The following is a 23,595-nucleotide window of genomic DNA, read 5'->3' on the forward strand; positions in this document are numbered from 1 at the left end:
CATCATCAAAAAACTCAATCCTCATTTTGAAAAATTAAATAATGGGAGCCACTAAAAATAAAGGAAATTGTTTACAAACCCCCCTCCCTCCCGCGCCAGTGTCTAGTTCCTATTTCAATCGCTTCCTGAGGAGTTTTCTGTTCTCTCCTCCTACCTTATAATTCTCTCTTTTCTGGGAGAGATTTGGTCGGTGGCCTTCATTCCCCCTCATCCACCCTCATATCCCCGCACAAGTGCATAACTGAGAAAAGACTCGGATTATCTAACTCCTGTCATCACCAGGCCTTTCTGCTTCCCCGCCCGCCTTGGACCAGGCTCCCCGTGGGCATCCTCGCCGGGGTCGCATAACTTCCCGCGCTCGCTTTCGGAAGCTCCGCCACGCCCGCCCGCCGGCCTCCGGGGGTCAGGTGCCGGAGCGCCGCGCGCCACGCGTGTCGGGGCCGGTCCGCAGCCTCGCGTCTCCGGGTCGGAAGTAAAACGCGACGTGGAGCGCTCGGAGCCGCAGAGCGGAGCGCGGACGGGCGCGGGCAGCGGCTCGGAGCATGCTCAGTGGGCGCCCCCCACCCCGCGCCCGCCCCCGCACCCCACCCCGCGGGCTCCCGGGCACCCAGGGCGTTCCGCAGCCCGCCCTCCCCTCCTCCTCCTCCTCCCCCCCGGGCTGCGGCGGGCGAGGACACGTCAGGGGACATAAATAAATAAATAATTCCATTCACCGGGTGACGGCGAGGCGGCGCGGCGGCGGCGGGGCGCGGGGCACCGGAGAGCCGGGGCGCCCCCCGCGTGCGCGCAGAGCCAGGTAAAGGGCGTGCGCCCCGGGAGGGAGGCGGATGCTCGCGGGCCGTCGCGCGCGCGTGTGCGCGGGTCCGGATGGTCGCTGACCGCTGCTGGGGCGCCGGCGGCCCGGGAGCCCTTATTTAGGCAAAAAGCCTCGCGGCGGCGGCCGCCGGGGAGCGGGCGCGGGCTGGGCGCGCGGCCGGGGCGTGGGCGCCGCGGGGTCCCGGCCCGGTGTCTCTCGGGCGCGCAGACTCCGCCGCCCGCGGTGCCGCCCGAGGTCCTGGCCCGGCACGCCGACCCCGGGCCCCGCCAGGCGCGCCCCGGGCGCTCCGCACCCGCATCTCGCCCCCCGGGGCTCGGTCTCTCGGGGCCGGGGTCCTGGCCCGCAGTAGGTGGAGACCCGGAGGGAGAGCGCGCGTAGGGAAGGAAGGGCTTCTCTCTCCAGCGGAGCAGCGCGGCTCGGAGAGGACGCGATCCTTTCCTGCTTTGGTCCCCCGGAAGCATGGTGGAGCTAGAGGGTGATGGAAAAGTGGGTGCGGGCCTATGAGGCGGGAGAGCTGGTCGCAGGGCTGCGCTGTCTTCTCTGGGGTCCGAGGAGTGACTGAGCCGCCTGGGTGTAAGCTGGATGTCCAGGGCCGCTGCACTGCGCCGCCGGGGGATGGGGGCGCCAGTGCCAGCCAAGTAGAGCAGGTGGCTGGGGACCTCAGAGGATACCACTCCTAGACTGTCCTCTCCATCCCCGTTCTCTTCTGTCACTTGTTCAACAACTGCAGACTGGGGAAGCGCGGTGGGGCCCAAGGCCTCTTCACCAATAGGCCTAGGAGTGACTTCTGTGGTTCCACTCCAGCGAAATTAACCTCCCCCCACCCAAACACACACACACACACACACACACACACACGCACAGAGAGACAGAGGAAGAAACAGGACTGGTCTCTGCAGGTGTTTCTTTACTCCTTTGGAAACGTCAGGCTGGGCTGCGTTGATGATGGCTGTTGAATAGTAGGCAATAGGAAAGCTAATATTCCGTGCCCTCTGCACTTCTTGGGTCCCAAAGCGACCACAGCAGCAGAGAAGTAAAAATAGCAGGCGATGATGAACAAGGCCTGGGCGGGCAACAGGAACTGGAGGATGCACGAGCCCTGTGGTGGCTCCATGGCCACATCCACTCAGAGCATGTCCACTTGCAAGCAGTGAACACCCAGGTGAGCTTGGCTGCGCTGTCACCTGACCTTGCTTGTGTACCTGAATCACAAGGTGTGCACTTGGAAGAGTGTGGCCAAAAACTCCGAGTTGCCTGGGGTCTGCAGAGTGCGTATGAAAGCTGAACAAGGTGACTCCTAAGAAGCCACAGGGAGGCAATTCCGGTCCCATTTATGCTTCTGAGATCACTGCCTCTAAACCTTCCAAGTGAGAGGTAACTGCATGATCTCAACAAAAGGGAAACATTTTAACCCAGGGCAATGCAGACTATTGTGTAACCACTCAGAACGTCAGAAATGACTTTTTTGCAAAAGCTCACCTAACAGTGTGCTCTTTCTCCTGAGGAATGTTTTCATAAAGGTTAGTGATCTGAGCTTGTGAAGGGTGAAGGACCCAAAATTGAACCTAGGGCCTTGACTGTGCTGGCTAAGGAAGTGCTCTGTCATTGAACTATGGCCTACATTTTTTTTTTTTTTAAATTTATGTTTTGAAATAGAGTCTTGCTAAATTGGGCAGGCTGATCTTGAACTCTGCCTTGTCCTGGTGCTGCTTCTATGTCTTCCTCCCTAGGGGCTGAGATTACAGGCAGGAATCACTATGCCCAGTAACGATCTGAAGTCCAATCACCTGTTTATAATGTCCAAATTAGTGTGTGCTATTATAGATGCTCAATTCATTTCTAGACATACAGTTTTCTTTTATCATACCTGGCTTGTATTTTTGTACTTGAGCTTCCTAAGGGGAAAGAAAACAAAGTGACCTCAAGAAATGTCCCTTATCTAAAGTTATATTTATGAATTTTGATGGTGAAATAAAATGATGCCTCTTAAAATTTTTTTTAAGCCTATGTTCATTTATCAAACAATTTTGAGATCTTCATTGGGTAGAGGAAATAAACTATACAGTCAGTCCCAGAATTAAAACTTGTATCTATACTTTGGTAAGGTTGAATTAATTATCAGTAATCTTGGCTTCAGTTTTTTCCCAACCAGGAAAGATAATTGGTGAGACCTACTCTGTAGTCATATTGTGAACAGTTAATTTTATGGAAATCCCCTACATGTAGATGTAGTTATTTGTGAGCCCCTAAATTTAAAAATTTTTCCATATACCCTACTGGGATTACCAAGATGAATAAATTGAATTATGCTCTCAAGAAAATCTCATTTAAAAAAAGGAATGGAAGGGAGAAAAGGAGTGAGAGAAAGGAATAGCGGAAACTCTACACTTTAGTCATCTAGGTTAAGTTTGCTCCTTCATTTATTTTTATTTATTTTTGTTTTTTCAAGGTAGGGTCTCACTCTAGTTCAGGCTGACCTAGAATTCACTATGAAGTCTCAGGATGGCCTCGAACTCATGGCAATCCTACCTTTGCCTCCCAAGTGCTATGATTAAAGGTGTGCGCCACCGCCTGGCTGGTTTTCTTTTTATTTCCCCCCCACCCCCACTTTGTGAAGGAGACATATATCCTGGAAATAATTTAGCAGTTGTAAGAAAGTTATGCCAGTAGGCAACTTTAGGAAGGATCTGTAGCTTAGAAAACTGTGTATTTACCCCCACACTGTGTTTACTTAGGGTGACCCAGAATAAATGGATAATGGGAGACTTTTCTCTTTGCTCTGAGAGGAGTCTGTCCTTGAAGAGTATCTTTGCCAATTTATTGACTTTTTGTTTTTCTTTTGAGAGAGAGCAGAGAATAAGGTACATTTTCTTCTATACTTTGGACACTCATTCCTAGAAGTGCAGAAGTGTATGAACTTGAGCATCTCTAGGATGTTCACCATATTCAAGCATGCCAGTTCTGTCTGATAGTACATGAAAACCATAGTTTCAGAGGAGGAATTTAAACAGAGTTTCATGACTCTGTGTGTTGGCCCAGCTCTTGAGTCTTTTTTTGTGTGGCTTGAGCAGAAACCCTGGTACTGGATGATGATGGTGGTGGTTTGACTGTACAGTGTCCTCCACAGCCTTACATATTTGTGTTTTAGCCTCATGATCAATCCCCAGCTGGTGGTAATTTAGGAGTTGGAGCCTTACTGAAGTTGGTGTGTCAGTAGGGGAAGGCCTTGAGTATTATAATAGCTCAAGTCCCTTTTGGCAGAACTAGCTTATTTTTGCTGCTATTTTCCATCTGCTATGGAGAATGTGATACTCAGCCTCTGTCGTGCCATGAAGAAACTTCCTTTCTAGACTGTAAGGGAAAATAAAATCTTCCTTATTGTGAGCTGCTTTTGGTCAGATGTTTTGTCCTCAAAAACAGAAGTTAATTGATTCATTATGTATTTTTTTTTTAATTTTTTAATTTGGCTCAGACACTGTCATCTCTTTGGTGTCTGTGGCAACATCCCACCATGAAATGATGGGAGTAGGTTCATGGCAGGGGAGAAGGTTCTTGGTAGGCAAGCAGGTTCATGTCAGAAGAGGAAAAACATGTGGAGTGCCCTGACTTTATACAAGCTTCTCTCCCAGTAGCTAAGCCAGCACATAGGAACTAACTTGTCCTGACAGATAAACACTAACCTTTTACCAAAATGCTTCTTAAGGGCCCCCATCTCCTCTCAACACTGTTTTGTTAGGGATCAAGCCTTAACATGAATTTTTGGAGGATGAACTATTTTTTAAGCCAAAACAGCCAGTAATAGAGCTGGGACAAACACCCAGACAGTCTAATTGGCCTTAACCAGTATGTACCACAGTTTTGGCATGCCTGAAGATGATCAAAGGCAGAGAGTTGTCTGCTGTATTCTTTGTTGTCTACTTCATTACATTGCACATGGTTGTACTGAAAACCTGATGAGAGAAAGAATAAAGAATAGAGTTGTTGGAGCAGATTTGGAGTGAGACAGGTGAGAAGGAAACAAGAAAGGAGCACCTTGGCCTCCCCTGCCTGTTGCTGTGAATCTGCAGGAAATGCTACAAGGACTCTGTGCTGAAGACAAGATAGTTGAGGTTTGTGGTGGTTTGAATGTAAATTGCCCTCTCTACCCTCAAGTGTTTGTGATCATGCCTCCTACTTAGTCCCCAGCTGGTGGAGGCTTTGGGAGGTAGAGCCTTGCTGAAGGACATGTGTCAGCGGCAGACCTTGGGTTGATAAGTCTAACCTACACTTCAGAGATAGCTTGCTCTTGTATCTCTCTTTCTCTCTGTTGTCTTTTTTCTCTGTTTCTTCTGCTGAAATGCAAACTTGTGAGCTGGTTAACATGCTTTCCTCTACCACAATGGAACTTCCCTTCAAACTACTAAGTCTGAAATAAATACTTTCTTTCCACGATATCCTCCTGTTTGGGTCTTTTCTTTCAGTAATGAGAAGATGGCTGCTACAAGGTTCTTTGGATGATTCCTTTGCCTAGTCCTACGTCTACTTATCTAGTGTATGAGGCTCATTTGTGTGAACCAGGAAGACATTTTCACTTTTGGTTGACAAATAAGCATAATGAGCCTATACACCATAAACACTGGAAGTAAATCTACTCGTAGCAGACAAGAGAAAACAAATGAATAGCAACAACAATGATAAACAAAAACCAAAAACCATAATTCAGGAATGCCAGGTTTAAATCTTACTGAAGACAGATGGTAATTTTGTTTTATGTAGTGTGAGAAGTAGAACTTGTGAGAGTGTCTGAAATATCAAAGAAGTTGCCAAATGTTAGGTGTCAGAAATAATGCCTACACATAGATTGGCATGCAACAGTTACTGGTGGCACTCCTTAACTGTCCTGTATCTCCTCTTCCCTTAACCCCTCTCACATATAAAGTCCCTTCCTGGTCCACATATCTTCACTTTATCTAATATTTATCTGAATTGCCTGGTAACCTGATCGAGGTATCTGTTAAGCCAGATATTCTCTTTTTATCTTGAGTATTGTTATTTGGTTGAGCATTCTGTCTTCTTTGCTATGTGTTCCTTGAGCAGAGCGATGATGATACTTCTGAGAACCTGTGTGGACCCAATTCACTGGATCAGGATGGGGCAGAGGTAAACCCTAGAGCCCTGAAGTCAAGCCTGTCAACATTATTATCTTGGATCTACCACTTAACCAATTAGGATAACTTGCTCAACCTCTTTAAATCTTGGTTTCTTATCTGTAAAAAGAAGACAGTCAATTTTTATGTGTTGCTTGCAGAGATTAAGTGCAGTAGTTTTTGTGAACTAGTACATACTTACAAAGAACGCAATGCATGGTAGGCTGTGATTGGTGATAAAGATTTAGCCCTAAGGACTTTCAGGTTGTTATCAAGATCATTTGCTTATTTTCCTTAACATATCTTTAAATGCTCTTTGAAATTCCAGTCATCCCACTAGATGACATAACAATGGTGAGTGGCATTAAAAAAAAAGCATTAAATATACTCCATTTGAGAAGTGTTCCTAATTTGTGATAGACTCTTGATCAAAACTGTTTGTATCAGCCAGACATGGTTGCACAAACCTGTAATCCCAGCACTGGGGAGCGATAGAGGCAGGTGAATCAGGAGTTTAAGTGCAGACTCAGCTACATGGTAAGTTTGAGGCCAGCTTGGGCTACATAAAACATTTCTTTCAAAAACCCAAACTCAATCCAAATTAATTTTAGAAAAACCAAACAAATGGGTGAACACAAAACCAAACAAAAACAAAAATAACATTATTTGGATCCATCAAAGTATTGGGACAGGTGTTAGCAAGCCACATGTTTGAGTCTTTTCTCCTTGATATGATAAATAGACAAAAACAACAATAAGTAGAAGGGTTTATTTTGCCTTAAAATTTGAGGTGTGAAGTTCATGGTGGCAGAGAAGGCATACACAGTGAAAGGAATATGAAATAGCTAGTTACTCTCAGGTCACAATCAGGAAGCAGAGTGAGATAAATGCTGGTGCTCAGCTGGCTTTCTCTTTTTCATACAGTCCAGGATCCCAGTCATGGGATGACAGTACCCACATTTAGAGTAGTACTTCCTACCTCATTTAACCTGATCTAGAAAATCCTTCACAGAACTGCCTTTATATTTGTTTCTGTAGTAATTCTGTATCCCATCCAGTTGACAACTGAGATTAACTATTATATAACTGTACACCAAATCTTTATTTAAAACAATTAAATAAATTAATCAAATTTGAATAATGGAAAAATAACCAAGGGACATCTTCATTTTTCTCAGTTGTTTATTTATATGGTAAACATAAACTTCTAGTATTCCTGCTTAGAGGATGCAGTAGTTTATGTAGGGGGCAGCCTATAAGAGTGATTTTCCCACTGCTGGGACAAAATTCCTGACCAGAAGCATCATGTGGAGAAAAAGTTTTATTCTGGTGTACAGCCTGGCAGGAAGAGTCCATCATGGCAGGGAAGGAATGGGAAACTTGTATCACATCTGTACATCAGCAGGGGAGAAGGGAAGAGTGAAAGAGGGAGAGAGAGAGCAAGCACAGCTGGCAATAAGTCCTCAATGTCCATCCTCCAGTGACACAATTCTTCCCATCATGGTGGTGAAAGTATGGCAGGAGCAAGAAACTGGAATCACATCTTCATATCAGCAGGGTGGAAGGAGTCAGAGACAGAGAGTGAGAAAACAGGAAGCAAGGCTTTGCTATAAGAACGGAAGGCTCATCCCCAATGACACAATTCCTGCTGCAAGTCACTGCCACTTTCTCATATAGCAGTACCAACTGAGGATTAATATTCAGACACATGAGCCAATTAGGGACATTTAACAATCAGTCCACCATACATCCCAACATAGTTCATTGTGTTGAAGAGTAAACACTTACCCCCTTAATTCACGCCTATAACATAAGGGGGTGGTATGTATATTTATGTATGAATAATGATAGTAGTAATAATAATAATAATAATAATAATAATAATAATATAATACTGAGAAAATGTCCTAGTGATTCAGCCCAAAATGCATAGAACCCTTTCAAGCCCTGGAACCCTAAAAAGTAACTGGAAAAAATTAGCCACGGTGTAAACACATTGAAATTTACTACCATATAATGATTCCAGCTAGATATAGACTAACATATCTTTTGGTTCACCAGCCACATTTTCAACATACTCATATATATTATTGTTGGTAAATGATTACAGGTATTCTGCAAATAAATTTTGGGCTCAATTAAATTCTCTTGCAAATGTTGTTATTCACATTCATTGAAATTTTATAGTAGTTTAAAAATCATGCAAAACATTTGAGTCACAGCTACAAGTTGCTGATGTAAAGATATTTGATTTTTCTTTTTTGTTAAAGGTATTGTGCATTTATAAATCCATCAAAATGTATACATAGTTGAATTAGAGATAAATAATTATGTTTTGGTAATATTTGACATTAAAATAACAACTTTTAGTTGAAAATATTTACTATTGAGTGGACACAGGACAAAGATCTATATAAGATGTTCATATTATAGAGCAAATGCTTTATTTTAAACATTTGTTATTTCATTGATTTATACACAAAAACCATATTCTTCCTTAATCAGATTTGGCTTAAAGTTATTATCTGAAAGAATTATTATTTCCATAGTCAGCTTTATATTGCTCTACTGAAATACCTAAGGCAGGTGCTTTATAAAGCGAACGTGTTCATATAGTTCAATTTTGGAGGGTTTCTTATTGGGTGGATGGGGTAGGCACTGGTTTGGCTTTTTGAGGGTGACAGATAGAAGCACATCATGGAGGAAGCTTGTGTATGACTGCAGTCCTACAGGTTGTCTTTGAAGGCATGCCCCCAGTGACTCAAGGACTTCTTCCCAGGGTGTACTACTTTGTAAAACCAAAGTATGTGGGAAGTATGTGGGCTAGAGATGTAGCTCACTTGGTATAATGCTTGTTTAGCATGCACAAAGCCCTGAGTTTGATATATATCACTGTATAGACAAGCCATGATGATGGATATCTGTAATTCCAGCACTGGGGAGGTTTAGTCAGGAGGACTAAAATTCCATTATCATCCTTGGATACATAGAGAGTTTGAGGCCATGCTGAGCCATCCTGTGTCCAAATAAAAGGCTAAACCTGTCAATATGGCCATGTTGGGGACCACATTTTTAACATGGGGATCTTTGGGGGTGGGGTGGGATTCAACATTGGTAAGTTATATGAAACATATGTTCATTAAATAATTTACTTACAGTACTAATTTTGTAATGAGAATAGATATGCATAAATAGTAAAAGTAAAAGACATATTTGTCAAGTTTCTAGGCAAGGGACTGTAAATATGGAAATTTTATTTGTACAAGTGTAAGAATCTGACATTGCATTTAGTTTTCAAATAAGCAAAAGCTGCTTTCTGAGATGATTGACAGGATGCTGCTGTGCTTCTCAGCCTGGGGGATTATTGGCATTATGGGTGGGAAACTTCTTCCTTGTATGGGAACACTCTTCTTAGGACATTTAGCATGCCTGTTCAGGCTGCTATAATATATCCTCACAGACTTGATGGTTTGTAAACCAAAAAAGTTTGTTTCTTGTAGTTCTGGAGGCTAGAAGCCTTAAATCAATGTCAGCATGGTATGAAAGTTCTGGTGATGGTCTTCTTCCTGGATGCAGACTTCTGTCTTCTATCCTTATGTTATGGAGAGAGGGTGAGAGAGCCTTTGGTTGTATTGTAAGGGCAACAATCCTATCTATGTGGGCTCTGCTCTCATGAACTGTTTATCCCCTAAGGGGGCTCATTAATGCTATTACATTGCAGATTAAATTTTAAAAGTATGAGTTGTAGACAATATGATCTTCAATCCTTACCAAGGGACCTTTCCCACATATGCAATAAATTCTTTTCAGATTTTTGTAATAATTAAAGATACCATTCTAACATGTTAGTAGAATTTCACTAGATATGATTGAATGCTGTTGACCAACATTAGAAGCTTGAACATATTTAAGGAAATTGTCCTTGGGTTCAGAGTATTTTCCAATTAAAAAAAATGTTTGAGGGCTGGGGAAATGACTTAGTGGTCAAAGGTACTTACTTGCAAAGCTTGCTGGTCCTGTTTTGATATCTTAGTACCCATGTATAGACAGTTGCCTAAAGTTATGCCAGTGTGTGGAGTTGGTCAAGAGACAGTAATGTGCCCATTCTCTTTCATAAGCAAATGAATGTTTTTAAAAAAGATTTTCCTCAAAGGATAAATGTATAATCTTGTATGAAAATACTGATTTGAAAGAATAGGTTCTTTATAAAGTGTATTAAGCTCTAAAATAATATCATTGCCCTTCTGGTTTCCAAATCTTTGCTTGCAACTGCCAGTAGTTTTCAGTAGTTTGGCCACTAAAGCTTCTCTAAGTCCTTGTGGGCGTCCATGGGCTCATTGTATTCCCCATCTCAGGCTAATTTTCCAAACTCTCACAGCACTGTTACCTCCTATTCAGTAACATATGCCTTCTTAAAGTTATGGTTTGATTATTTTAATTGTCATTATTCTATTATTTGGCAAAGCTGCTCAGTGCTTGCCTTCTAATTTTGCCTCACTGTAAGTAAGTGATTGTCTGCAGCCTTCACTTTCTCTCAGACTACAGGCTTTTGTGGACATTTCCAGATGTCTGCTGGACAGTTCCCTGTACTGTATTCCTGATGTGGCCAGTTCCACATGGTCTCTTTGCAAATTTCATTTTCTTGTTTTCCCTTTTTCTCATTATTGTTATTGGCATAGCATTATTCTAGTTTATACAAGCCTTGGGTATCACAGTGAGTTATTAAGATCTGACTGTTTGGGCTAGAGAGCTGGCTTAGTGGTTAAGGCACTTGCCAAGGAAGCCTAAGAACCCAGGTTCAATTTTCCGGATCCAAGGTAAGCCAGATACACATAGTATCACATGCATCTGAGTTTTTTTGCAGTGGCTAGACCCTTACTGCCCCCCCCACCTCACTCCCCCCTCTCTTTCTGTCTCTCTCTCTAATAAATAAATAAAAATAAAATGTTTTTTAAAAAAGATCTGAGACACTTTCAGAATACACATGCTCTCAGACATTACTGCCCAGACATACTTCACCTCTGGGTAAGCAATGGTTTTTGGACATTCCTATTAATTAGATCCCTGCTGTATGTAATTCCAAACAGCTTCTCAAGCTCATCGATACTTTGATGAAACTCAAGAATATTGAATTATTCCTTGGGCTCATCCATTCTCATTCTCTTACTTGCTTCATATCTTGAACCATGCTGTTCTTTCATCTTGAAATCCTGTAAGTTTTATAGGATTACCATTTCTACTTTTAGCTGCACTTCCAAGGTTGGGTTGAAATACTACATTCCGATTTCCTCTGAAACTTCTGGATAGGTTAGAGAATGTTAAAGAAAGAAAAATAGCATTGCATTTTAATGTCTTATTTGGTTTAAGCCTTTTGTTACCATATGCTTTGTATCCATCTTGAGTTTCTCATTACATTTTTTATTGTTTTAATTCTGTTTGTTTATTTATATGAGAGACAGAGAGGGACAGACACAGATAAAGAGAGAGAGAGGGGCAGACACAGAGGAAGTAAGTATGGGCACAGCAGGGCTTTTTGCCACTGCAAATGAATTCCAGGCACATGTGCCACTTAGTGCATCTAACTTCATGTGGGTATCAGGAAATCAAACTCTGGTCCTTAGGCTTTGCAGGAAAATGCCTGAACCACTGAGCAATGTTTCCAACCCTATATTCTAATTTTTTGATGATGACATGTCCAATGCCATGCGTACTTTAGCTGGTAGTGGGATTTGGCATTAAAGAACTTTAAAGATTATCTGATATTCCCACATGTGTATATGATTTATATAGCAGCATCAGCATCACAGTAAGCTGCATCTGTGATTTAGTGTAAGGACACTCATGGAGCCACACTACTAGCTTTTAAAGGGTATTTCCAGTTATGTTTGAACTCTGTGTGCTTTCCCTAAGGTATTGATTCACCTTCCTGGGGACAATGAAATCCCTTTCTCAGTTGACCAAGGGCCTGAAAATCTGTAATGACAGCTCACCTGTCCCATGTTTTCTCTCTTAAGTCAGCATTACAGTTTTTCAATCTATTCTACATGTGAACTGGTTTAAGATGTTTTCAGGACCATTATATTTGGAGGTATTCAAATTTAGTAAAGTCAAGAAATATAGACAATAATTTAAGGATCACAGCTATTGTTTATGAGTGTAAATAATAGGAACTGTTGTTCCTGACGTAGTTTACCATCAGTGTACTCTGTGAAGTGCATTCGGGAAGCAGGACACTGGGGGGTGTGCAGTGATGTCACTCTGGGAGAAGCTTGGTATTACTTCAGAGCTGAAGCTTTCTCCCTGTGGTCTCTGTGTAATGAATGACACAACAAAGAAACCACTGCGAGGATAGGTCACTTGAAACAGCTATTGCAGTTGGAAATTACATACTCATTAAAAAGTTCTCCTTTGAGCTGGGTGTTGTGGCACATGCCTTTAGTCCCTATACTCGGGAGGCAGAGGTAGGAGGATTGCCATGAGTTTGAGACCACCTTGAGACTGCATAGTGAATTTCAGGTCAGCCTAATATAGAGTGAGACCCTACCTCAAAAAAACAAAACAAAACAAACAGACAAACAAAAAGGTCTCCATTGTAGATGTGGTGGACTGATTCAGGTGACCCCCCCCCCCCATGAACTTATGTGTTCAGAACGCTTGATGCCCAGTTGATGGGCATTTGGGAATAGGAACATTGTTGGAGGCATGTCTTGTTGGGGTCAGGCTTATGGGTATTATAGCCATATTTCCCTTTCCAGTGTTTGCCATATTCTCCTGCTACTATTGTCCATCTGATTTTGGCAAGAAGGTGATGCCTAGATGCTGCTCATGACATTGTTCTGCCCTACCATAAAGGAGCTTCCTCATGAGTCTGTAAGCCAAAATAAGCCCTTTCCTCCCACAAGCTTCTTGGTCAGGTGCTTTGTCCAGCAGTGGGGAGCTAATTGCAACTGTAGATTAACGTCAGATAGTCAGATAATAATGTCAGATAATAGTCAGATGGTGGTAGCTTGAATGTGAATGTATGTCTCCCATAGCCTTAGGTGTTTTTGATTAAGCATATAACTTAAGTCTCTAGCAGCCTGTTGGAAGGTATGTCAATAGGAGTGCATATTATGTTCAGCCCTAAGTTGTGTTCAGAAGAGTCTGAGCTCTGGCTGTTCTTGTTTTCTGGCAGTTTGGTGGCTTTTCTCTGCTATGAATCTATGGAAGTGAGCCAGCTTCTCCCACTATTGATGGTGTTTCCCCCTGGACTTAGGAAGCCTGAAATAAAACTTTTTCTCCAATAAACTGCTTCTGGCCTGGTGCTTGTCCAGCAATGAGAAATTAAGTGCAATAGTAAAATTGGTACCAGGAGTGGGGTTGTGATGAATCTGAACATGTGAGCTTTTGTCTTTTGGAACTTATTTGCTGGAGGAATATGAAAGGATTTAATACCTTGAGCAGGAAACACCTTGCAGTGTTATAAGCAGAGCTTGATGAGCTATTTTGGTGAGAGTTTGAAAATATTAAATGCAGAGAGAATTGTGGATTGTGAAGGCTTGGCTTATGAAATTTTAAAGGGGAAAGAGTAAATTTTGATGGAACTGGGTTGCTGGTATAAAGGTTAGCCATCTTATGCCTGTGTCCAGAGTGTATTATCAATGTTAAATTTAAAGGTGATAGATTGGTGTGCTTGGCAGAAAGCATAGAACAGAAATATATAAAAAATATATAAAGTTTGTTATAGAAAAAATATCAAGTAATTTCTAAGTTGATTCCACAGATTGGTCTTAAATTGCTGAAGCTCCATTTGCTAATCTTCTTACCATCTTTGAGGGTGGGCCAACTATTTTGCATTGAAGCATTGAAAATGATGCCATGAGGGTTTTGAAAGGAACTGACATGAGGGAAGAATTCTAAAGGAGTATGCTGCTCTTCAAGGTTACAATTTATTTCCCCCTGGATTAACAATTTTTTAAAAACTTTATTTATTTATTTGAGAGAGAGAAAGAGGCAGAGAGAGGGAGAGAGAGAGAATGGGTGCACTAGGGACTCCAGCCAATGCAAATGAACTCCAGATACATGTGCCCCCCTTGTGCACATGTGCATCTGGCTTACGCAGGTCCTGTGTAATTGAACCAGGGTCCTTTAGCTTTGCAGGCAAACGCCTTAATCACTAAAGCATCTCTCCAGCCCTGGATTAGCAAATTTTTATTTTTACTTATTTATTTATTAGAGAGAGGAAAGAGAGAGAGAGAGAGAGAAAGAGAAGAATGCATGTGTATACCAGAGTCTCCAGCCACTGTAAACTAATCCCATATTGCATGTGCCACCATGTGCATTTGGTTTATATGGGTTCTGGGGAATTAACCTGGGTCCTTAGGCTTTGCAGGCAAGTGCCTTAACTACTAAGCCATCTCTCCAGCCCTGGATTAACAAATTTAGTAGCTCATCCAATGCTATGAAGTATAACAAATGTTGGAAGAAAAGGTTTTTGGATGTGCAACACAAGTTTGGTTTTTGCAATTGCCCCTTGGCAAAATAAAGCATTGTTGAAATCCCTGTGTGGAGAGGCCCAGTAAGGCCAATTATATGAAGGTGGAATTGAGCTGCTGCTGAGGCAGCAATGTGAAACAAGGTTGAAATCCCTGTGGAAACCAAATAAGGCCATTGTATGTTGCTATGAAATTGAATTATGGTTTGCAGTATAGACCCAAACAAGTTTATTACATACCAGGACTGTGGAGTGACTGCCAGCTGGAGGGGCAAAATTAGAATCTGTAGATTTTAATCATTGTTCATGAATGTTGGACTTGAACTGCACATGTTTGATGTTTACCTGTTGGTTATTATGTTATTATTTGCATTGGTCTAGTTTCTCTTTGTTATGCCTTTTTATAGTGGAAATGTTTACTCTGTACCATTATGCGTTGGAAGTATATAACTTGTGTTTTTGTCTTACAAGGCTCACAGTTATGAAACAGTCTTGAATCTAAGATGAGGCTTTGGGCTTTTGAACAATGTTAAAGTTGGTTAAAAACTATCTAGACCTTTAAAGTTGGACTGAATGCAGTTCGTATTGTGAGATGGTTATGAGTCTTTTGGGGGCCAGGAGCAGAATTGTGGTGGTCCAAATGTGAACATGTGTCTCCCATAGCCTGAGGTATTTTTAATTAAGCTTGCAACTTGAGTCTCTGGAAGCCTGCTGGAGGTTGAGTTTGTGGGGCGGATCGTAAATCCAGCTATTGGATGTGTAAAAACCACTTTGAGTTCTGTCTGTTCACGTTTCCTAGTGGTTTGGTGGTGTCTCTCTGCTATGAATCTATGGAAGTGAGCCAGCTTCTTAGCCATCATTGGTCTTGGCCCCTGGATTCTGTGAGCTTAAAATAAACCCTTTCCTCACTTACGCTGTAGCACTTGTGCTGTAGCACAGATGTAAAATGCCAACTATACTATGTTGATGTACAATAAATGGATTTAAAGATTCTGGACCAAAGAAGTGAGTATTAGATATAATTATAATATTAACCTTTGAGGAAAAATATCTTCATTGAACACATCTCTACATCAGGCATCATTTTTTGTACTTTACCTGCTTTCACTAATTTAATCTTCAAAACATTAGAAGGAAGCATGATAATTATCCATCTGTAACCGAGGAGTTAGAGAATGGGAGTGAAGAATCTTGTCCCAGGTTACACTTCTTGTCAGTAGAGCTGTCTAGATTTATTCTATTAACCTCAAACTGTTAAGTATGATTATTTAAAAATATCCAGGGCTATTTTGGATTAGAAGTCCATTTAGAGGAAGGAAAATTGAGAGATATTTAAAGTAAGAAAAGTCAAGTATAATGGGTTTTCATATAATAACCACATAGCAGGAATGAAAAGCCTTCTTTGCTATTTGAAGAATGTAGTTTGAGACATTGTAGGGGGCTAAGGAAATCTTGGTCTCTTCCTGCTTAGAAAATCAAAAAAGCTGAAGAATCATTATGGATTGATCCTTAAAGTAAAGATCTCATCCCTTTAGCTTGCTGGATTCCCATGGAGATCCTAGGCCTCCCTTGGAGGGTGTCCCTAGAGGAGACACTGGAGAATTCTTATGGATATGTAAATGTACATCCCACAGTGAAAGGGTTTTTTTTGAGGCAGCTTTAGACATATTTAAAGCCAGGGGATGCATCTTTTTTACTTACTGTGTTGTTCTACTTCCTCTTTTAGAAGATGATGTGATAATGGTGGTACTTCCCTCATTTTATGTATTTACAAATAAATATTGTCAAAGCAAGATTAAGTGTTATGTCATTGAATCAAGTTCTTTTTTTTTTTTAATTTTTATTTTTTTAATCCAGGCTGAGGCTGACCTAGAACTCACTCTATCATCTCAGGCTGGCCTAGAACTCACAGGGATCCTCCTTGAGCAGTGTTTATAGATTTATAATGTTATTTCTCTGAAGTCTGACACATATTATTTCTCTTTTTTTCTCTGTATCATATTCCCTCTTTATCTCTATCTTTGTTAGATCTCTTTGGCATGGTGGATAAGACATTTTGGAGACAGACAAGTAGCCCATAGAGTTTTGATTAAACCCTATATGTAAACTTTCAGAGCCAAGTTTCCTTACTTTGAAAACAATTAAGAGAACCTATTTCTTGGCTTGCTGTTCAAGAGTAAGTAATATCTTCTAACAAATGATAAATATGTAAATCACATTATGATTACATTTTCATGAAAAGTTTTTATTCCTGGGGAATTCTGGTCTGTGTATCACTATTGATGAGTTTGCATATTACAGTTTATAGTCTGAGCTAAGTAGGAAGTTCAGAAAGAACATACTACCTTGGGGCTGGAGACATTGATTAGTGGTTAAGTTGGACCCAGGTTTGATTACTCAGTACCCACATAAGGCAGATAAACAAGTTGACTCATGCATCTGGAGTTTGTTTGCTGTGGCTAGGTGTACTTGGCATGCCCATTCTCTCTGTCTGCCTCCTTCTTGCTTTCTGTTTCTCATTCATAAATAAATAAATAAATAATTCTTAAAAAGAACATACTATCTTTATAATAATGTACGTCATTCAATTATGTAAAAAAAATTCTGGTTTTTGGAACCCATGGTAGGCACTCAAGTACGGATCTTGATGCTATGAAAGTTTTCCATGCTGTGTTTTTTTATTTAGCCTGTGAGCTAGTAGTTTCCAGTGGGAGTATATCCCACAGGAAGTTTAAATAGGAATTTCTTAGTTTTCATATAGAGGTTACCATATGCATAAGCACATTTAAATCTACCATAAAGAGAATTGTCTTACCATTGCTTAGAGATGTTAGTTCATATTAAAACCCAAACATATACCAACATAATTATCTTATTTAATTGCTTCCTGTTGGCATGCTTTTTTATATGCTTTCTCCCTTATCTTTATTATTACCAAGAAGGATAGATTATATTCATTTACAGATAGAAATAGTAAAGATTCAGCAAGATGATCCACCCATTAGCGTATATCAGAATCATGCCTCAGCAGTTACTTCAATGTGGATAAGATATTGATGGCAAGTGGATTGTGCTTCTACATCTTCGATAAATGTAAACAAGTGAATAATTAAGCATTTCACGTTGATGTAATGTGCAGAAAGGCTTGGACAACAGGTGTAAAACCTTTCCCCATCCCCGGCTTGCCCTAGAGATTTTAATTTCAGAAAAATCACCTGGATGTATGTTCACAAATTGAAGGTACAATCCAAACAAGGAACTTGTTAAAATAGAGAACACTATTGACTTGTAGCCAATCCAGCCTGTTGTTAATTTTTACATACACATTTATTTATTTATTTGTAATTTTCATACATGATGTATTTTCATCATAACTCTCTGTCATTATTTGCATTTGTCAATCTTCCCCAATAACCGTTTTGCCGAATCCCTTTTTTCCAACGAGTTCTTTTTCTATTTTTATGTTTTATTTCCTGTCCTCTATCATTCATAACAACATCTTGATGGCTGAGTATTATGCAGATCTTGTGCAGGTAATGACAGCTGCTGTGAGTTTCATGAATGTACCTGCCATTTGTGTCTGGAAGACAGCATTTTAGAGCATTCCTCTCCATCCTTTGGAACTTGTATTCTTTTTACCACCTCTTCCACATTCCATAATGGTCTTTGAGACTTGGAGAGTGTGATAGCAAAGTCTCATTAAGTGCTGAACACATCATTGTCACTTCTCAGCACATCAGTGTGTTTTGAATCTCAGTAGTCATCACCATTTGAAAAGAGAAGGTTCTCTAACCAAAAGTAAGAGCAGCACTAATATATGGGCATAAATATAAATATTGAGATGAAAATTTTGTGTGCATGATATCTATGTGTTTCCTATTTTTAAATATGTTATTATTGCAATCCAGCCATGCCTACTTATTTCCACGTTTTCTAGAACTTCTTTCTCTCCACAGAGAATAGTAACTTGAGTTACCTTTCAAAGCTTAAAACACTCTTTGCCACTTAAAGAGAAAAGTATTTTCTGTAGGAACATACGACTATAACATGATGGAATTTATACAATAAAGTTCTCAATTAAAAAAAAAAGAAGAAAATACATGGGTACATAAAAAAAAATCTACTTGAGGGCTGGAGAGATGGCTTAGTGGTTAAGTGCTTGCCTGTGAAGCCTAAGGACCCCGGTTCAAGGCTCCATTCCCCAGGACCCACGTTAGCCAGATGCACAAGGGGGTGCACATGTCTGGAGTTCCTTTGCCGTGGCTGGAAGCCCTGGTGCGCCCATTCTCTCTCTCTGTCTGTTGCTCTCAAATAAATAAATAAATAACTAAATAAACCCAAATTTAAAAAAATCTACTTGAGCAGAAGGATCATCTTACTAGGTAAAATTTACATTATGTTATGACCATTTACTTATGAATGTTTAGGCCTTTGAGTATGTGTGGCATAGTTTGTGTTGTGGTATGTGTGCAGATGTGTGCACCCCATGCTTGCGAGTGGAGGCCTGAGGAGAGCATCAGATGTCCTTCTCTTATTGCTCATCTCCACATATTCTTGTGAAACTGCTGTCCATCAGTGACCCCTAGTGATTCTCAGGTCTCTACTTTTCCATGGATGAAGGCTACAAATATGTGTGCCCATATCTAGCTTTTTAGATAGATCTTGGGGATCTGAACTTGGCTGAATTGCTGGGTGTGGTGGCTTACACCTTTAATCCTAGCACTCAGGAGGCAGAGGCAGGATGTTGTTGTAAGTTTAAGGCCAGGCGAGAACTACAGAGCAAGTTCCAGGTCAGCCTGGGGTAGATAGAGACCCTACCTTATAAAACATAACCAACCAACAAAAAATACATATAAAGAAAAATAAACTTGGTGGTTTCTGATGAGAGAGGCCCTCATGCGAATGCATCATTCACTCAACTGCTGAGCCATCTCTCCAGACCACTATAGGAAATATTTGTAAATATTCATCTAGCATACTAACCTTTAAACTTGAAACATTGAAACATTTGAATCAGTTTGAGGAATATTTAACATAAGAGAGCTATTTTACTTAATAATAAATGACGCAAAATTTACATGGAAAATCACTAATCTAATGATTAATTTATGTTGAGAATAGAGACTACTTTTTCATTCCATGTTATCTTTATTTTTGTGAAGTGAAGGAATTATAGGCATAACACTAATTATAATAAATCTAGTTACAACGAACACTAGTTACAATAATACCAGTCATAATAAAATAAATACTAGAAATTAAGGACACATCTATGCGTCAGGCTCATACCAACAGCTTTCCATTCCTTACTTTATAAAAGATATGTACATATCTGGTGAGGTAGTTATCCTTCTTAGGATTTTACAGATGAGACTACTAAGCAATTGGTAGACACAAACAGTGGGCTCAGATCTACAAAACTAATAATTAAATATGACAAAGAGACAGACTCATTGAAAATGAGAGAATTTTGTGGTGTTGGCATAGTGAGGAATATACCTTCAGATATATTTTTTAAAGTGAACATTCTAATTCTTTCCTTTCTGAGAATTCTTTTCTATCCAGTGCATTGTACCATATATCAAAATGTTAGGTTAGTTCATACTATAAATGATTTTTTGCAAATTACTGTTGAAAATTCTGACTTTTGATGAATAAGAACTTTCTGAATCCTATTTTATTTCTCCTCTGTTACTTTCTATGACTCTTACTCTCTGTCTTTGCTTCCCTTTGCATTATTATGTCTTCTTTTCCTACTGTCTTTGTAATTTTCCTTCCTAATCGTCATCAGGACCCACTTTCTTGTTGCATAGTGTCATTGGTGTGATAAAAATAGTGTTGGATGTATGTTCCTAATGCAAAGCCTCCTTTCAGAGGAAAAGGAAGGCATCAGTGAGATTTAGTACCAGTAGTTCCTACTCACCCACAGGGGACACATTCCAAGGCCCCCTCAGAGCCTGAAAGGGAGAGTAGTATTGATCCCTATATACCCCTCGGTTACCTTTCACCTACCTTTTCTCTGCAGATAAGCTCTTCATGGCTTCTTGTGGAAGACTGAATTACCAGCCCTACTTCTTGCATGTTTCACCCACTATTCAGTAAAATAAGGGCTATTTGAACATATATTCTATAATATTTCCACAGTGAATCCACTTACCAAGAGGGCTTCTATGTGCCTAAGGAGTTGGTAGCATATATCTTGTAGATTCATTGGACAAAGGGATCATTTATGTCCTGGCTGGGAGAGAGTAGGAATGTACACAATTCATTGTGCTAATCAGAATGACAAGTAAAAAATCAACTTGTGAGTATGTGTGTATATATGATGTGGGTGTATGTGTGCATGGTTTTGTGTTATGGCACACCTACGGCGTGGTGTGTATGTGGAGGATACCTTGGGGGTTTGGTCTTTTTCTTTTTTCCATCTTGTTTGAGACAGGGTCTTTCTTGTTTGCCAGTGGGAAAGTCAGCTCACAACTTTGGAAGTCTCTTGACTCTTCCCCCCACTGCCTTAGATGTGCAGAGATTATAGGCAAATGTGCCAGGATGTTTCTGGCTTTGCACAGGTGCTGGCCATCTGTGGTGGTTTGATTCAGGTGTCCCCCATAAACTTAGGTGTTGTGATTGCTAGCTCCCCAGCTGATGGATATTTGGGAATTAATGCCTCCTGGAGGGAGTGTATTGTTGGGGGGCGGGCTTATGTGCTTTATAGACAGTTTCCCCATGCCAGTGTTTGGCACACCCTCCTGTTGCTGTGCTCCACCTTATATTGGCCAGGGGGTGATGTCCACCCTCTGCTCATGCCATCGTTTTCCCCTGCCATTGTGGAGCTTCCCCTCGAGCCTGTAAGCCAAAATAAATCTCTTTTTCCCAGAAGCTGCTTTTGGTTGGGTAATTTCTACCAGCAATGTGAACCAGACTGCAACACCATCCAAACTCCAGTGAGCCATCTTTCAGGGCAAGTACCTTTAAACACTGAGCCATTTTCCTAACCCATGAATTGTTTCTTTCTGGAATTTTCCACTTAATAGCTTTGGACAATGTTTGCTCACTTAGTAGCTGGAACTTTGAAAATGTAATTATGGATGGAGGATCTCCTGCATGAGCTTCTTTCTTTGACTTCAGAAGACAGATATGACAGAACTATGTGCATCTCACTATCAAGTATGACAAAACAATGAGAGAGGAAAGGCAAATGACTTGTGGATCCATGAGAAGTCTAAGAAAATATCAGTGTGCTGTCCCCATGGGCCACATTAGCATCTCTGTGGAGAGTAACCAGGCCACTGTACCATGGGGAGAACATTAATTATGCTCAGTAATGACCTGTTACAGGAGGATTAGGAGGCATAGGAGGCATTATATCTAAAGCTTATATGAAAACCATTTCCTTTTTATCAGTAAATTGTATGAAGTAGATATTGTTAATTCTAAAAAGTATTTTAGTGAGGAAATGTGCTAACATTTGTTGGTTTTTATTTTGTTTCTGTTAATAACACAGATTGGCACCATATCTCACCAAGAAAATTGAATCTGTTTTCTACATTTTTAAAAAATTTCTCCTGTAGTTGAAGAAGTACTTCTAAAGTTTGGTCACCAACTTAGAAAATTGATTCTGCCTTCACTGGGATGTTTCAGTTTTTATGGTCAGGATTTTTTGCATATTTGGCATCCAACTTTTTTGTGAGTGGCTGATCTCACTTTTTTAGTCTACAAACTAGTTTAAATTATTCCACATTTTTATTAGTCATCTTATTTTACTAGTACATGTCTCTAAGCAATAACAGTCAATATCTTCTCTGCTATATATTCAGATAATTACTTGTGGTCTATAAAATCTAATTTTAATATATATTTCTTGGTACTTTTTGTGTCTGAGTGATTTCCAAAAGGATTTTCACATCAATGTTTATGGAAGTGCAAAGGAGCAAGAGAAAGCACCCACCAAATTTGGTGCTCTTTGAATGTCAATGATTTTTATTGAGATTTTATATATATCCCATCATGTAATTATGATAGTCATCTGACAGTCTCAACAGCCCTATGCCTGGGCATTATTAGCACAATCTAGGAGCAGAATGTAGAATAGGATGGCTCAGGTGGGCTATGGAATGCAGCTTTTTCACAAAGTCTACACTTTCATCGGTCTTCCATATTATTTTGTTATGTAGTTTTAAATCCTCCTTTCTGATCATATGTTGTAAAAGAGAGGAGAATCATTGGGACAACAAAATAGAAATACTTAGAACTCTATCCCTGGTTTGGTTTCCCATTACCCATGTGTAGTGGTTTGATTCAGGTGCTCCATAAACTTAGGTATTCTGAATGCTAGTTTCCCCAACTGATAGCAATTGGAAATTAAAGCCTCCTGGAGGCAGTGTATTACTGGGGTTGGGCTTATGGGTATTATAGCCAGTTTCCCCATGCCAGTGTTTGGTGCACTCTCCTGTTCCTGTTGTCTACCCTATGTGGGCCAGAGGTGATGTCCACCCTCTGCTCATGACATCATTTTCCCTGCCATTGTGGAGTTTCCCCTTGAGCCTGTAAGCCAAAAAACAAAAACAAAAACAAAACAAAACAAAACAAAACAAAAAAACCCTCTTTTTCCCACAAGCTGCTCTTGGTTGGGTGATTTCTACCAGCAATGCAAACCCGACTGCAACAGTAAAGTGGTACCGAGAGTGGTGCTGCTGCTAGACGCCTGACTGTGAGGCTTTGGCTTTTTGGAGCTGAGTTTCAAGAGGAATGTGGAAGGTTTGAAACCTTGGCCTAAGAGACACTTTGCAGTACTGTAAGTACAGCTTCATGGACTATTCTGGTCAGAGTTGGAAGACCTGAATGAGGTATGAACTAGGGACTGTTTGGTTTCTGAGGGTGAGAAAGAACTTCGCTTGGACTGGGCTAGCAGTTTGTGTGAGAGGCTTGCTATTATGTCCGTGTCCTGAGAGTTTGTGCATAGTTGCTTTGCGAAGAAATGGACTGGTGTGAGCAGAAGGATGTGGCACAGAAAAAACAAAAATCTTTAGGTAAACTGCTGCCTATTCAGCTACAACTGAGAGATTACAACCTTTGAGATTGGGCCAGCTGATCTGCACTAGGGCAACAAATGAATGTAGGCTCTTTTGAAGGGGCCTGAGCATTCAAAGAATGTCCTGTTCTTCAAAGTCTGTTTATTCCCA

General features: G+C 40.7%; 1 protein-coding gene across 2 annotated transcripts in view; it reads left to right on the plus strand.

Annotated features, from left to right (window-relative positions):
- The first annotated feature begins 740 nt into the window (after positions 1-740).
- The window catches only part of Slc16a7 (solute carrier family 16 member 7), a 174,553-nt gene continuing 151,698 nt past the window's right edge, over positions 741-23,595 (plus strand). Inside the window, exon 1 of one of the 2 annotated variants that reach the window (XM_045152693.1) lies at positions 741-796. The gene's annotated coding sequence lies outside the window, so the exon portion shown is untranslated. Of the gene's footprint in view, positions 797-1,652; positions 1,980-23,595 lie in introns of those variants that run through there. The other variant, XM_045152694.1, reaches the window with a different exon arrangement.

The sequence above is a fragment of the Jaculus jaculus genome, chromosome 6, assembly GCF_020740685.1.
Source record: "Jaculus jaculus isolate mJacJac1 chromosome 6, mJacJac1.mat.Y.cur, whole genome shotgun sequence".
Lineage (NCBI taxonomy): Eukaryota > Metazoa > Chordata > Mammalia > Rodentia > Dipodidae > Jaculus > Jaculus jaculus.